The 13283-nt window shown below is 41.9% G+C and overlaps 1 long non-coding RNA gene across 1 annotated transcript in view; it reads left to right on the forward strand.

Annotated features, from left to right (window-relative positions):
* Positions 1-13283, forward strand: part of LOC112476611 — an 85128-nt gene that overhangs the window by 1678 nt on the left and 70167 nt on the right. Inside the window, exon 2 of the long non-coding RNA XR_003045173.1 lies at positions 3881-3995. This is a non-coding gene — a long non-coding RNA (uncharacterized LOC112476611). The remainder of the gene's footprint in view (positions 1-3880; positions 3996-13283) is intronic.

Raw genomic sequence — 13283 nt, forward strand, 5'->3', positions numbered from 1 at the left:
CCCCTCTCCCCCTCGGGGTGAAAAGGGTGGCGGGCCAGTGTTTTTTTTTTTTTTTTTTTTGCAACAACAGTATTTTAACGTGTTCCAGTCTGGGTTTTGTTGAATAATTAGAAATGGAAATATTTTTTTCCTCCCTCCCCCTTCTGAAAAAAAAAAGAGAGAGAGAGAGAGAAAATGTGAGCTTTCTCCTGATTGGTGGGTGACGATTTTAGTCCGCACCAATGAGCTGGCGGCCTCGTCTGTATTTATTTAGTGCTCTGGGGGAGTTTTTCTCTTTACGCAGCGCCTGTAGTCACGGCTGGAACCTCGGCTGGGGGACTAGGAAGGACAAGAGGGGTTTTAGGGGGAATCCGAACTGTACCTGTTCAGAGATCCACGACCTTGCAGCCAGGGCTGGCGGAGCTCTGATAGTGGAATGGGGAATATAGGACAGATAGGCGGGGAGGCTCGGGGTGCTGGGGCTACGCGAGAGGGGTGGAGGCTGGGCGGCGGGATTCCTAGTTCCCCTCGGCGCTCCTCGCCCTCCACACACCTCGCTGGAGACTGAGCGGGCTGAGTTGGGGGATCGCGGACGGTGTGGAGAAATGCAGGGTTGGGTCCGGGGCTCGAGGAGGGGCGGGAGAGGGCGGGCGGCGCGCGGGGTGGAAAGCCTGAGCCGCGTTGGAGCGCGCTGGGGAGACCCAGCCTGCTCAGCTCCGAGGTTCGGAGACATCCTGGGCAGAAGGCGGCGGCGGCGGCGGACCGAAGAATCCGGCAGACTCTGCCCTTCGCGAATCTTTTTGCGGTCTGGGCTTGCTGTACATAACTCAATAGCCGGAAGCCCTTACCCCAAAAAGCATTCGCGGAGGGCTCACTCGTCGAGAAGATGGCCAGCGATCGCCGAAGCCTACACCTTCCCGAAGAGGCTCGGTCGAGCCTTTCCCATCCCTGTCCCCGTTTTCCACAGAAGAATTCATCCTTTCTCTCCCGTCCTTCCCGCGCTCGCTGAGGCTTTGGTCACCCGCCTGTCCTCTGCGCGGGTCCCCCACCCCCAACTTTTAATCGACTTTGTATCACCGGGGGAATTGGAGCAGGCGATGTGCGTGTGTTTTCGGAGAAGTGGGAAGAAGCTAAAATACAATAAAAGTTTACAGAAGTTGTGTCTTCCCCCCAACCCCCGCCCACCCCCGCAATAACCCCATTCACCCGCTTCACAAAAACAATCTGGTCTTAGGGCTAAGTCAGTACCTGGAATATGAATCAGTCGAGGACATTTTCTGGTCATTTTTGACCCTAATGATACAGCTCTGCAGTATGGGGGTGGGGAAGCCCTTGAGGGAGGGGCGGGAGGCCCTCAGCATCCTCTGTCCTAGCGCAGGGGACCTGGAGGTGAGGGAGCCGCGGTGAATTGGGTGGCTCCGAAAACAGGGAAAACACCCAGGCACCGCCTGCTCCCCTGAGTCCCTTCTTACCCCCCGCACATGCTTCCAACCCAATTTGGGGCGTTTTGCAGCCTCGGGTACCCCTCATCTCGTCTTTTTCTAAACTAAGTAGCACAGAAGTGGGTAAAACGGGCGAAAACTGGGGAAACCCACGCAGAGAAGGAGCTTTTGAGAGATGCAGTTGTACCCGACTCAGCAGCTTAGCAGTAACAGCAGCAGCCCCATCCTGGCCTCTCCAGGCACCCCGTCTTAGAGAGAAGGGCAAAACTGCAGGGTTGGGGATTGTCTGTGGGTCTTCCTCCTCCCCTTCCACTCATTGCAGTTATGACCACTTTGGTTACAAGTGACACAAATTAGGCCTTCGCCATGCTCTGCGCCCCGTGCCCTTTGCCAGCTAGAAACATTGCTAGACGCCCTTAGGGACGGGTCCAGATGGACACCCAGACACACACGGGTGTACTCGGGAATGGACACGGATAGAGGATGCATCTCAGAATCTGAGAGTCCAAGCCCCGAGGGCTGCGAAGCTACACATTTTAGGGGAGGGCCTGAGTTCTCCCCGCACCCCAACCACCTCTGCCAGCAAACTAAACGCCCACCATCATTCCCCTCTCGATTAGCTGAGCACCCAGACTCTACCTCCTTCGGAGTAAGAAAAGGGCCACGGAGGCTGAGTGTGCTGGACAGAGTCAATCTTTCTAGCTCAGCTTGCGGAAAGGCGCCCAAGGCGAGGACTTCAAGCTCTAGGGCTAAATCAGAGCCCCTCTCCCCTGATAAAGGAGACTTCCCCTCTCTGATTGCGTATTTTGAAAGAGTAAAAGGGTCTCGAAGACTTGCAAAGGAGATGGAGCAGAAGAAAAAGCTCTGGGGGGGGTTTCCTTCCCGCCTCTCACCTGGGGCCGTCTGTGGAGCGATAGCTTCGGCGAGGGAGAGGCGGAAGAGCCACGTTAGATTAAAAATAGCTTCACCTTGTGTCCCTCAGCTTCTCTTTTGTCTTTTGCTTCTTACACTCCCCTCCTTTCCCCAGCCAGGAAAAAAAAAAAAAAAAAAGTCCTCCTCTCTCTAGAAGCCTGATCCTCCACCAGATTTGGGAGAGAGGTGACTTAAGAGAAGTGAACTTGCACAGAAGGTGTTGAGCAACTGGAGCGCAGGCAGCTGGGGGTTACTGTGTCCCTAGTCCCCTCCCTTCTCCTACAGAGGCTAGGTTTGGGGCTAGGGCTCCAGAGCCCAGGAGCACCGGGCCGAAGCCGGCGTCGTGCACGCCTGAGCGAGTCCTCGCCTCTGCTCAGCCAGACAACTGTTGCTTCCTCGAAGAAGCTACTGCTGCTGCAGCTCAGCTGCTGGGGCGGCTGCACGCCGGGGCTAAGGCTGCCCACTTTTAATCTGGGTTGGGGGGCTTGCCCAGAGGGGTGTCTCATTCCGGATGGGATGGAATAAAGGACCCCCTCCCCTTCTCCTTCACAATAAGTGAAAACCTGTGGCTTTTTGTGCGTCTTTCCCTCCCTTTAGGACGGTTAAGCCAGCCTAAGACCAGTGGGAGTTGATCTCCCCCTTTCTCCCCACTTTGCCTTTGCTGAGGAAGGAGGGCAAGGATAGGGGGAAATCTTTCTGAACCCTCAAACTGTTAATGCACACCCCTCTTGAAAATAGCCGCATCACCTAGTAAGACAGGGACCTGATGGAAACTTCCAGACACTCGCATCTGATGCCCACCCTTTCAGCCCCTGTAGGGAAGGGAGGAACAGCTCGAGACCCTTCCTCACCCCAATCTCCTTCTCCCTGGGGAGGAAGAAGTTTTCAGGAAGCTGCTGGGGGAATTTGGTCCCTCCCGCCCAGTTAACTAGCTTAGCTTTTGCTTGTGTTAGAAAATCAAGACCAGGGGTTGCCTCTGGAGCTAAGGAAGGGGTGAAGGTACCACGGAACCCCCTCCCCACCTCCTGCCCTCTAGTGGTTGGGCCAGGCCAGGGAGTTCTGCATGCTCTCACCCTCCGGCTCACTTTTGACTGCTCTGCATCTGCACTGCTCCCCCGCTGCCTCTCCTTCCCTGCCCATAGCTAGAGCCAGGTTTCCTCCCTTTATCGGCTTTTTTGCCCCCTCTATCCTCTTTCCAAGACCTGTGGTTGCTTCGAGTCCCTCTGCCTGAACTGCCTTAGGCTCAAGGCAAAGGAAGGGATCGAGTCAGAGGTTTTGGGCACATTTACTGCAATCCCAGACCAGGACCCTTTTTTCTATCCCAGAGACTTCTCAAACTGGGGGACTTTGTGGGCACCTCTGAAAAGCTCTCCTCTTGCATCAGCACCCCTACCTTGCAGCTCTTGGCCCAGACATACCCTTCTGCCCTCTTCCTTCCCTCCAGCTTCCCCACTACTTGATTTCCTGTGAAATGTCCCAGCCCCCAATCTCTCCCATCCTCTTCCTGAGCCAGCAGAGTAAACTTACCCATCTATTTGCCCTTCCAGGTGGTCCAACCCGTCCTGACACATGGAGATCTGCATGAGGGGTAGCCACTGGAAAAGGGGTTCTCAGAGACCACAGGAGTGGAAGGGTCTGGACAAATGAGCTCTGGAGTCCCAGGTGAGTACAGATGCCTCAGCCCACTGCCTCTTGGCCTAGGCAGGCCCACATGGCCTCTAGATACACTCCCCACTCAGTGAAGGGACACAGGGAAGTCAGGGAGGGACTGTACTCAATGGCTTAGCTTTTGGCAAAGAAAGGCACCCACCATAGAGGTCAGCGGGAAGGACACAGTACCCCGTGAGGCAAGCCCCCTTCTTGTCTTATTCCCTAGAAGGACTTGACTCTTGGTGTGTGGCGGTTACCTAGCCCTTACTACTTACTGAGAGGCACGGGCCTTACTCAGTGAGGCTCACAGTTCCCTCTCCACCTCTACTTCCTGGGCTATTTCAGGCTTCTCAGGGGCCCAGGAGAGGTGCAGAGTTGAAGGGTCATTTGCTGAGCTCAGTTTCTTGGAGGAAACTGAAGCATTGTGTTATGTCTCCTTAACTGGAGTTCAGCGTAGGACATATACGAGAAGTTTTAGGTTATGGATTTTTTCTTTGAAGGGTAGGCATTAATCTCTAAATACATTTACTTTTTCTATTAACCAGCAAAATTATTTGCTGCTACAGAGCTTTTGTTTAGCTGCCTTTCTGAGCTTCAGTGTCATACTGTGATTCTTATTGGGGAATTCAGTGCAGAGCTTGGCAGAGAATTTTTAAACCGGAAGGCTGTAGGTTTTGTGAGGAAAGGAGAAACTGAGCAACCTGGCTAATCTTTGGATGTTAAGTGAGTAAAATGTGGGAAGCTGCTAGGAATCTTAGAGGGAAACTTGAGGCTCATGGCAGAACAGAAGCGCATTACATGGAAGATTTCAGATCATTACAACACAGACCTATTTGCTCTGTTAATTAAATGACTGCTACATGGGTTTTGTGAAATGTTTACATTTTGAGAGTGGAACTCAAATAATAAATAAATTGACAGGAAATCCTCTATAATCCCATCACATAAAGTGAAGGCTAGGTCTTCAAATCATTGGCTGAACTATCTTTTTTAAAATTCCCCTTTTAAATATAAGGATCTGAAGTTTGCAGCATCTCTCTTAGACTAGCAATAGGGTTGTCGTTCATTCCATGAGATTAACATTTCTCCCATCTCCCCTGTAACTGATACTTCAATTGCATTGTAGAGAAATCTAGGAAAATGATATGAGGGTTGGGTGATTTTTTATTTGTTTTTTGGCTGAAGGGTAACCTCTTCTGATTATGTTTGAAAAATCTGTTGATGGGTTAAACCTCAAACTTAGATATCATATGTAACATGCAAAAGCTGGGAAGAGCTATAGAGAATATATAGACCAATACCTTTGTTTTATAAAACAAGAAACAGAGGTTCAGAGAGGTTACGTGATTTTACCAAGGTCACACAGTTGGAACTTGAATCCAGGTTGTTTATTGTCTGCTCTGGGTTCTTTCTGTTTCACTAAATCTTTTCTACCACTACCAAATAATATGGATAATCGATAAACACAATCTAGGGCATTGTAACAGATTTCCTTTGGAAACATGTTGCATTTGGGATGCCAGAGTTCAAAGAAGAGTTTACCGAAAATTTTTTCTGCTGTCAGTTAGCATTCTGGGAGTATCTCTATGTTTAGAACAGCTCTCGTCCTCGGCTGATGACTCGGCCCAGACCTCAACACCTCCTTGTTGGCCTCAGTATGCTGAGGGAGTCACCAGCACAAGAAATTTGCTATGTCACAGAATCAGAGAATTGGTCTTTTTCAAAAATCTCTCCTGGGATGAAGCAGTGCCCTGAGGACTAAGCCCCTCTCCCTATTTCTCTCCTCTGGGTGGTAGTTTGAGTCTCATCCTTCTTGCCTGCTGTGCTTGATTGTGAACTCTTTCAGTGGGTAGTAAGGCCTGCCCTGAATTCTCCCAGGTTCTCCTAATTACTTTACCAGCAAGGAAGGCCCTTCAAAAGGAGCCTTCAAACCAGGCAGGGAATCTGATTCCTGTCTCTCAGATATCTTTTAGAATGCTGCAGGTCACCTGCTCATAGGACAGCTGCTTGGCCTGGTCAATTTTAAGTTTAAGATTTACCATCACCACTTAGATCTAACTTCACTATTTCAGCTTTATATATTTCCATCAATAACAGCCATTTCTATGCCATATTAATCGTGTCTTCAGCACATAGGAACGGTAGCCATGCAGTGTGTGCTATCACAAATAAATCATTCTGGTGGCCTTTTTCCTAGACTGTCCCTCCTCTTTGCTCCCCTCCCTTCCTTTTGGGACATGCACTAGCTGGCAGCTTCTAGCTAGGAAATAAAGTGCATTTCTCTGCTTTAAAAGTAATGGATTTGGAGGAAGAAAAATGAAATGGAATGAAAGATGGAATTAGGTTAAAAAGCAAAACGAAACTAACTAGCAGTGGAAAGAGTTAAAAGAGCTAATTCTATCTGGTCCTGACTACTTAGGCTCATGACCTTGCGGTTATAGCCTTTCTAGGCCTCAGTTTCTCCATCTGTAATATTAGGTACTTTATTGCTTAGACCCCTTCGACCATTCATTTATTCAACAAATGTTGATTGTTTTTTCAACAAATGTTTATTGAGTCCCTACTGTGTATCAGGCCTTATTCTAAGCACTGGAGATATAAATAAAATTATTCTCTCTTTGATAACCTGATGAAGCTCTGGAACTTATTCCCAGAAAAACAAAACAAAAAAGGGAAAACACCCCACAAATATTTTATAAACAACTTCCGGGAGTTCATGACCACCCTAGGCTCATGGACCCCAAATTAAAATTTTTCATCTAGTTAGTCTCTAACACCTACAATTTACAGTATTTAAGTTTGAAGCTTAGGTTACATTGTCAAATCTTGATTTTTATCTGCTCTTTATTTTTTTTTCCCCCCCTAGTAGCATTCTGTTACATTTTTATCATAAGTTTTGGTACTCCTTTTTTGGAGAACAAATATTTGGAACTTAGTTAATACATAGCAAATGACTAGAATAAATGTTCAACAGAAAACGAGTAACTGAAGGGCAAGGCAGGCGTGAGCTGAGGGACAAAAGCAAATGAGAAGTTTTAATGACCCAGCCTAGCCAGGTCCTTCAGAATTTCCAAGAGATAATCTGTCTTTTAGGCTAAGTGTTCTTGGCAAAGTCTGGTGATTCAGCAGAGGGAAGAGAGGTTTGTGTTGGAGCTGCACAGTGTAAAGTCTCAATGTCAAGGCTCGTAGCAAAGATGGGTTTCCTTCGGTGCTTTTGACCACCAGGGAAAAGCACAGCTAGACGGGACAGGGATTCCTTGAGGAGGAAAGGAACAGTCCATTTGTTGGATTGTTAGGTTGGTAGACTGGCCCAGTTGGGTTGGCCTTGATGGGTTGGTAGACAGTTTCTACGCAGCACAGCAGGGGGCTTTATGGCAGGCAATTCTGCTGAGGTCTTCAGCAAAGAAGAAATTGGGAGTCTTTAAGGCCCAAAATGGACATGGGAGTGTGACAAGGTTTCTTCTTAGTTCCCAGTCTTTCAGAGCCTCTTTCTTCCCTGCCCTTAGGGACCTCATAATTCCTCCTCGCCATGAAGAAGGCCTAAGCTTTTTCATTTAGGACAAAGGACATTTATTAACTGTAGTATTGATCGGGTACTGATGCAAATTTTATATTCAGAGAGAGCTGGGTGCTCTAATTTAACACTCCCAGGGTGCACAGCCAGTGGAAGTCACTACCGGGAGACCACCCTGGAAGTGAAAGGCCCAAATTAGGACTTGAACTTGTAAAGACTTTGTGGTAGATTGTGGGAAGATAGGGCCAAGTGTGTGAAGTTCTACTTAAGCAAAAAAGCAGCAGATTGCTACTACTAAGGCTAAAATATAGAAAAATCCATGAAAATACAGGCTGGTCCTTTTCATTTTCTCAATTTCCTCATCTGTAAAATGCAGATAACAGCAACGGTAAGGTTCCGATGAGGATTAAATGAGATTTTTGCATGGAAAGCATTTCATACCTAATCAGTGCTCAATAAATGTTAGTTGTAGTTGTTATTATTACTCTTATTATTACTGTAGTTTTTTTTTTTTCCTGCTTGACACATATAGCAAAGGCATACAAGGCTTAGATCATAAAATCAACAGTCATAGGACCAGAGCTTTCGCTGAGTGACAGATAAAAGATAATCTTTTCTGGAAGCATCTGTCCATTTGCTCCATAGCCTGCCAGTGCCCCCAGGATTATCCGCCTGGGAGCAAATCAGAAGGGCCGATAGGAAAATCTTTTTCTCTACTTTATGCATCCCTACACAAAGATTATCTCTGTAGTTTCATTTCTCTATAATTTTTTCCTTTCAAGTTCTTTTAAAAATCTATTGAATTTAATCACAATCGTTTTTGCAAATCACTCTGTACTTTAAAAAGCAAACAAACAAATAACAACAACAACAAAAAACCTGATCAGGGAGAAAAAGCAATTCACTTAGGATACTTGACATTTACCTTTTATTTTCAGCTTATATCTAGTCCTAAATTTTCAGAGCTTAGGTGACTCTCGCGAGGAAAGGATAAAGGAAAAATAGAAGGGCAAGAATAGATAACACTATTTGCTGTTATAAATGATGTTTTCTATTTCCTTTTTCTACATATTTTATAATCGTTCTTTCCTTCTTACAGCTTCACTTTTCACAGTCTTATAAATCTTTTCATCTTTTGTTACCCCCGGAAAAATAAGAAAACAACAATCTTTGCTGTCCTCCCTTTGATCCACTTAACTTGTCCCATCAGGCATTACTTTTTACTCTTAGCTGCAAATTGCAGGGGTGATTATAGGGCGAATCTGATGTGATCTCTATTTTTTCTGGGTAACAGTAGGAAAAAAAGGGCCGGAGCCATATTTATACCCCCGAACCTGTTGAGCAAATCCGAGGCCATTCCAAAGAGAAAGGAAAAGATTTTTTTTGTTGTTTATTTATGTTATTTAATTTTCATAGAAACTGGAGGCTTCTCCACAGACCTTTCAACATTTTAAGCCGGAGCTTACCCATTGCTCTATTCAGTGACTTTTCTTCTCTTTCTTTAAAAAAAAAAAAAAAAAAATCATAATAAAAAGCCCAGTGACATGTCAGAGGCGGTCAATGCAGTGATCTTTGCCACTTTTCTTTGTAGCCTTCTAAGTGGAATAGAGAAGCGGCATAGTTTGAGGACGCAGTAAAACCTGATGGCTGAGAGCTGTGGGCTTTGAGGCCAGTGGGACCTAGTTTTACTCCCCAGTTCTGCTCTTTTCAGCTGCATGCCTTTGAGCAAGTTCTACCTCTGAATCAGTTTACTCATCTGTGAAATGGTGATATTCAGTACCCATTTCATAAGGTTGTTGGGGAGATGAAATGAGATGTCAGTTAACACTCACTACATACTTCAGGCATGTAGTATGGACTCAACCATTATTGTTAAGACAGTTCTATGCAGACCTAGGACTACATGTAGTCCTAGACTAGTTGGGAGAGTTGAAATAGGAATAAGGAAGCAGAAAGGTAAAGTCTCTAGGAGTCATAATCACATATGAGTCTAAAGTCAAGGAGTGTCCAGATCAAGATTTTCTAGAGGTTGTGAACTGGGCAGAGGACCAGTCTAGAACTGAACAAATGGACCATGAGGGGAGTTTGCTCAGGGCTTCCTGGCCTCGAAGGAGAGCTGGTCATTCAAACTGCAATGATTTATACCACATCGACCCTTTAATACCTCAGTAGGCAAATTAACTCTCTAAGGGAGTCATGATCCTCAGGATCAGCTCATCTTTGAGGCCCAGAACTTAGCTTAGTAGGAAAAAAAAAAAAAAATCAAGTACAGAAATAGTTTTACTATTTATTTCAAGGTGGAGTGAGAGGGGTTTTTGTTTTTTGGTTTGTTTGCTTGCTTGTTTTTTGTTTTTTTGTTTTTTTGTTTTTTTTGTTTTAATTAAGGAGTCTCCTTCACCCTTTAAATTTGTGGCAAGAACATTGAGTCAGGGATGAGAAAAAGAGCAGAAAACCTACTTGCGAGAAGTGGGGGTTCTATGAACCAAAATGAAATTGTCTGGAAAATTCTATATTTCTCAGCTGGTTAAAAGGCAGTAAGAAAATGGGCAGCGTATAAATTAATTAGAAAAAGTGAATCAAATATAACCCTCCAAGCTTTATCCTTTAGATTTCCACCACCTCTGAATGTTAACACGTTTAATGAAATAATATTTATATAAAAGAGAAATACAGTTTTTCCCTAATGAATTTCCTTATGCCTAACTTTCTTTTTTAATTTTAAAATACATATAGGCAGGAGAGCATAGAAGCTGTCATTTATAATAAACTTTTAAAAGGAAAGAAAAAATTTTATTGATAGCTTCCTGAATTAAAATTTGCTCATTAAAATATTAAAGAGTTAAAATGAAAATGTTAAGAAAAAACATTATACGCTGTAACACTAATCTAGTATTTTCACGTACTTACAGGTTTATAAAACCCTCCAATTCAGATATTTCCCTCTCGAAGTTACCCTTTAGACGTTTGTCCAGAAAAAAAAAAAAAAACAAACCTGTTTCACAAGAAATTTTTGCATTTAAATATGAAGCTGTCATGAAAACAGTTGATATCTCTTCAAATAACAAACAAATATTTAAAAAATACAAATACAAGCTTATTGCTTTTTTGAGGATTAGCTATTAGGTTTTGCATTTATTTTCATGATGCTTTATAATTCTGAGAGAAAGGAGAATATTTTTTAAAGAAGGAAAACCTTTTAGAATAAACTATACGATTTTCTTTTCATTTTATGACTGAAAATCTTTCTCAGTGAGCTACTCCTCAGCTACTCTGACATTTAACATGAAGTTTTGTTTCTTTTTTTGTTTGTTTTCTGTATAGTCTACAACACTAAAGGAAATTGATCTAAGTAAAGATTATCATTTAAACAAAGATTAAATATCTAAGTAGATATTTGATTTATGAATATAAAACATTAATTTTTCATATGGCACAAAGAAAATATAACTTTCCACAGAGAGATATGTGATTAATATTCTTATTTTTAAAAGGTGTGCCACTTTCTTCTACTATTCATAAATTCATTTCTTAATTTGAAAACAAGACCTCTTTTTGAATTAATCTTTTTTAGTTAGAAGTATAATTTTTAGTTAAAATATTTTTCCAGATACAATTTTAAACAGAGAGCATTTTTTTTACTAACATAAATCTTAAGAATTTATGTTTTAGCACTCAGTTGATTTTATCTTTTTCCTTTCTATATATGCTCAAGGATTATAAAATTTTAGATCTTAATATAACACATAAAAATAGGTTGTTTTATTTAGAATAGTTATCCTTATAAAAGGATTATACATGTCACTAACTAGAGACTGTTATCTATTTACTGCTTTGCTTTTTGGCAAAAATATTTTTGTTGTTGTTGTTTTTTTTTTTTAATGTAAGAGAGCCTTATAATAAAAGTAGTAGATTCTGATAGTTGCTTGATGAGTCATATTATAGAATGAAATGGAGTTTATATAAATTCCAGAAATTATTGTAACAAAAAATTATATATCAAAATAAGTATAAAAACCCAGGTTACAGAATTGGTCCAAATTCAATATTTTTCAAAATTTCATAAATCTTTGTTTCTCATACCCTGCATCATGATTACCAACCTGTTGCATCTAAATGTACTATGTCTGCCACAGAAAAGAGATGAGGCATGAAATGATTAAAATGATTATACACATTTATACATATATATGTCCATACACACAAGTCTTTTTTTATTCTTCCTGTGCCTGTTAATATACACTTTTATGGAGAAAAAATATGGCTTATATAACTATCTTTTTTTTTAATGGAGGTTTTATGGTAGTCAGGAAGGGAAGTGAGTTCTGTTAATTCTGTTAATTCTGATGCCTCTTAATTCTTCTTTTGCTTTAAGGGTATCAGAATTATATTTTTAATGTCATGTACTCTTGGAGGCTAATATATATTTACTGAAAATAACAAAGGGAGTCTGCGATCTTAAAAGATCCTCAGAAGATGAGGGAGATATATGTCACCAGCTAAGAAGTGACTTGGAGAGGACAGGGTAAAGAGATATAGGAAATTTCTTCCGACATCTTAGCTCTGTGATGTCATCAAAACCCTGAAATTGTATATTCGACATCCACCCATTTGCTGGTAATTTCATTATGGTGTTTTTGTTTGTACAGGCGCCTGCACACACATGCACATATATACACTATCACGAGCAGAGACGCAAGCCCATCTTTCTCACTTAGAAGGCAGAACTTAACCATTTGTATCTGAAGGTACCCCAATGTTAAAATATACTCACACTGGCTTGGGCTAACTAGTATACTAGAAGATGTGAATTCCTCTAAGTTTCATTTAAAATTAAAGTGAAGTATACCACATAAGCTAAATATTGACATTATTTTTGACTTAGGATATTTTTTTTTTTCCAAAAGTAAGTTACCCTCAACTCTAAAACAAACCTTAGAACCCTTTTTGTCTTCTTTAAAAGGATTGATTATGGAACTGTGCAGTTATCAGTCTGACAATGCTAAATCAAAACATCTTTAAATAAATACAATTTTAATCTCCAACTTTGAATATGGGGACATTCCAACAATGGTGTAGGAAAGGCACTTTCTAGAATGGTTTAGCATCAGTATCATATAAAAAAAGTAAATTGTCAAATTTCTAAATCCTGTAAAAAGAGAAAGAGCACTGATTTTATTTTCTCTTTGTAAGCTACCTTGAGATGCTTAGAAGGAAAAGAATAGGTAATATAATTATAACCTTCGATGTTGCTGTACTGCCATTATTTGCTGATGTTTTTGTTATTAAAATACTGTTAATAAGCAAAAAGAAAGTAATATATGTATAGCAGGATAATTAAAGAAAAAAAAAGTAAAATATAAAAAGAAAAGGGAAAGAAAAGAATCTGACCATAGGAAATTAAATTTAGAGGACTATTTGTGGTAGGTTTAAACTCATAATATAAACATCAAATGAAATTCTCTGTGCCACTCTCTTCATGCAGGAGCACACATACATAAACCCAAAATTTACACACAAGAAATATTTTTAAATTGATACGCCAAGCTCATTAAAAACTTCACTGTTGTTAAATTTTGCCATCATATTCTGGTAAATAAAGAAATCAGTATCTCTGAAAGAGATTTCATTTTTCCAAACTAGAATCAGAATTGAAAGGGGAAAAGGTCAGTTCATCCTTTACCCTGATAATTGGATTAAGAGATTGTTAACTTTTTAAAATCTTAATTACTCCATAATGACACAATCCTTAAAAAAGTAGTAATTATTTTAAAATATCCTGAATAAAA

This window comes from Pteropus alecto, unplaced genomic scaffold (assembly GCF_000325575.1).
Source record: "Pteropus alecto unplaced genomic scaffold, ASM32557v1 scaffold71, whole genome shotgun sequence".
Taxonomy (NCBI): domain Eukaryota; kingdom Metazoa; phylum Chordata; class Mammalia; order Chiroptera; family Pteropodidae; genus Pteropus; species Pteropus alecto.